We start from the raw sequence: 3,738 nt of genomic DNA, 5'->3' as shown, positions 1-3,738 counted from the left end.
CTTGGGACTCCACCCCCTCTAGGGTTGGCCGGCCATGGAGGTGGAGTCCCTCCGGGACTCCACCTTCCTTGGTGGTTTCATCCGGACTTTTCTAGAACCTTCTAGAACCTTCCATAGAACCTTCCGCATCATTTTAAATCACATAAAATGACATCCTATATATGAATCTTATTCTCCGGACCATTCCGGAACTCCTCGTGATGTCCGGGATCTCATCCGGGACTCCGAACAAATATTCGAACTCCATTCCATATTCAAGTTCTACCATTTCAACATCCAACTTTAAGTGTGTCACCCTACGGTTCGCGAACTATGCGGACATGGTTGAGTACTCACTCCGACCAATAACTAATAGCGGGATCTGGAGATCCATAATAGCTCCCACATATTCAACGATGACTTTAGTGATCGAATGAACCATTCACATACGATACCAATTCCTTTTGTCACGCGATATTTTACTTGTCCGAGGTTTGATCATCGGTATCACTCTATACCTTGTTCAACCTCGTCTCAAGATGAGGCTCTTGTTGCTGCGGTAGACGTTCACTTGCCGCTTGCAAAAGCGCGTAGAAGATCTTGATCACGGCGCCACGAACGGGCAGCACCTCCGTACTCGGTCACACGTTCGGTTGTTGATGAAGACGACGTCCACCTCCCCGTTCCGGCGGGCAGCGAAGTAGTAGCTCCTCTTGAATCCGACAGCACGACGGCGTGGTGTCGGTGGCGGTGGAGAATCCCGGCGGAGCTTCGCTAAGCGTGCGAGGAAGAAGGAGGAGTGGGGCGGCTAGGATTTGGGGAGAGGGGGGCGCCGGCCATCTAGGTGGTGCGGCCACCTTGTTGTATTGGGGTGAGACTCGATAATCCCCTCGTTGCTACTGTCTTCTAGATTACATCTTGGCTTGGATTGCGTGTTTGCGGTAGGAAAATTTTTGTTTTCTATGCAACGTATCCCTAGGATAACGTTGCATAGAAAACAAAAAATTTCCTACCGCGAACACGCAATCCAAGCCAAGATGCAATCTAGAAGACGGTAGCAACGAGGGGTTTATCGAGTCTCACCCTTGAAGAGATTCCAAAGCCTACAAGATGAGGCTCTTGTTGCTGCGGTAGACGTTCACTTGCCGCTTGCAAAGCGCGTAGAAGATCTTGATCACCGGCGCCACGAACGGGCAGCACCTCCGTACTCGGTCACACGTTCGGTTGTTGATGAAGACGACGTCCACCTCCCGTTCCAGCGGGCAGCGGAAGTAGTAGCTCCTCTTGAATCCGACAGCACGACGGCATGGTGTCGGTGGCGGTGGAGAACTCCGGCGGAGCTTCGCTAAAGCACGCGGGAGCTATGGAGGAGAGGGGGCGGCTAGGGTTTGGGAGGGGGTGGCCGGCCACTTGGGGGGTGCGGCCAGCTTGTGGTCTTGGGGTGGCCGGCCCCCTCCCCTTGGCCCCTCATTATATAGGTGGAAGCCCCAAGTGTTGGACTACAAGTCTCCGAATAAGACCCGAACCAAAAACCTTCCATGTGATAGGGAAACCTACCCAAGGTGGGAATCCCACTTGGGGTGGGATTCCCCCCTTCCATGTGGGGGGGTGGCCGGCCCCCTTTGGGGAAGTCCATTTGGGACTCCTCCCCCTCTAGGGTTGGCCGGCCATGGAGGTGGAGTCCCTCCGGGACTCCACCTTCCTTGGTGGTTTCTTCCGGACTTTTCTAGAACCTTCTAGAACCTTCCATAGAACCTTCCGCATCATTTTAAATCACATAAAATGACATCCTATATATGAATCTTATTCTCGGACCATTCCGGAACTCCTCGTGATGTCCGGGATCTCATCCGGGACTCCGAACAAATATTCGAACTCCATTCCATATTCAAGTTCTACCATTTCAACATCCAACTTTAAGTGTGTCACCCTACGGTTCGCGAACTATGCGGACATGGTTGAGTACTCACTCCGACCAATAACTAATAGCGGGATCTGGAGATCCATAATAGCTCCCACATATTCAACGATGACTTTAGTGATCGAATGAACCATTCACATACGATACCAATTCCTTTTGTCACGCGATATTTTACTTGTCCGAGGTTTGATCATCGGTATCACTCTATACCTTTTTCAACCTCGTCTCTCGACAAGTACTCTTTACTCGTACCGTGGTATGTGGTCTCTTATGAACTTATTCATATGCTTGCAAGACATTAGACGACATTCCACCGAGAGGGCCCAGAGTATATCTATCCGTCATCGGGATGGACAAATCCCACTTGTTTATCCATATGCCTCAACTCATACTTTCCGGATACTTAATCCCACCTTTATAACCACCCATTTACGCGGTGGCGTTTGGTGTAATCAAAGTACCTTTCCGGTATAAGTGATTTACATGATCTCATGGTCATAAGGACTAGGTAACTATGTATCGAAAGCTTATAGCAAATAACTTAATGACGAGATCTTATGCTACGCTTAATTGGGTGTGTCCATTACATCATTCATACAATGATATAACCTTGTTATTAATAACATCCAATGTTCATGATTATGGAACTAATCATCCATTAATCAACAAGCTAGTTAAGTGGCATACTAGGGACTCTTTGTTGTTTACATATCACACATGTATGAATGTTTCGGTTAATACAATTATAGCATGGTATATAAACATTTATCATAAACATAAAGATATATAATAACCACTTTTATTATTGCCTCTTGGGCATATCTCCAACAGTCTCCCACTTGCACTAGAGTCAATAATCTAGATTACATTGTAAGGAACCTAACACCCATGGCATTCTGGTGTTGGTCATGCTTTGCCCTAGGGAGAGCTTTAGTCAACGGATCTGCTACATTCGGATCGGTGTGTACTTTGCAAATCTTTACTTCTCCATCTTCGATGTACTCGCGAATCGAGTGGTAACGCAGCTTGATATGCTTCAGCCTCTTGTGTGACCTTGGTTCTTGTGCATTGGCGATGGCACCCATGTTGTCACGATATATGACTAGTGGGTCCAATGCACTAGGAACCACACCGAGCTCTACAATGAACCTCTTCATCCATACCGCTTCGATGAAGCTTACGAAGCCGCTATGTACTCCGATTCCGTTGAAGACTTCGCCACCGTGCACTTGCTTCGAGCTTGCCCGGCTTGCTTGCAGCACCATTCAATATAAACACGTACCCGGAGCTGTGACTTAGAGTCATCGGGATCGGTGTTCCAACTTGCATCGGTGTAACTTGTTACAACGAGCTCTTGGTCACCTCCATAACAAAGAAACATATCCTTAGTTCTTTTCAAGTACTTCAGGATATTCTTGACCGCTGTCCGATGTTCCATTCCCGGATCACTTTGATATCTGCTACTCAAACTAACGGCATGCGCTATATCCGGTCTTGTACATAGCATGGCATACATAATAGAGCCTACTTGCCGAAGCATAGGGGATCTGATTCATCCTTTCTCTTTCTTACGTCGTAGCCGGTCCTTGAGTCTTACTCAAGACCTTGCACTGGTAACATAGGTAAAAACCCTTTCTTACTTTCGTCCATTCTAAACTTCTTTAGAATCTTGTCCGAGTATGTACTCTGTGATAGCCCTATTAGGCGTCTTGATCTATCTCTATAAATCTTGATGCCTAATATATATGATGCTTCACCAAGGTCTTTCATTGAAAAGCTGTTATTCAAATAACCTTTTACACTGCTTAACAGTTCTATATCATTCCCAATCAATAATA

Source organism: Lolium rigidum, chromosome 7 (assembly GCF_022539505.1).
Source record: "Lolium rigidum isolate FL_2022 chromosome 7, APGP_CSIRO_Lrig_0.1, whole genome shotgun sequence".
Classification (NCBI taxonomy): Eukaryota; Viridiplantae; Streptophyta; class Magnoliopsida; order Poales; family Poaceae; genus Lolium; species Lolium rigidum.
Note: the sequence above shows the minus strand (reverse complement) of the source record.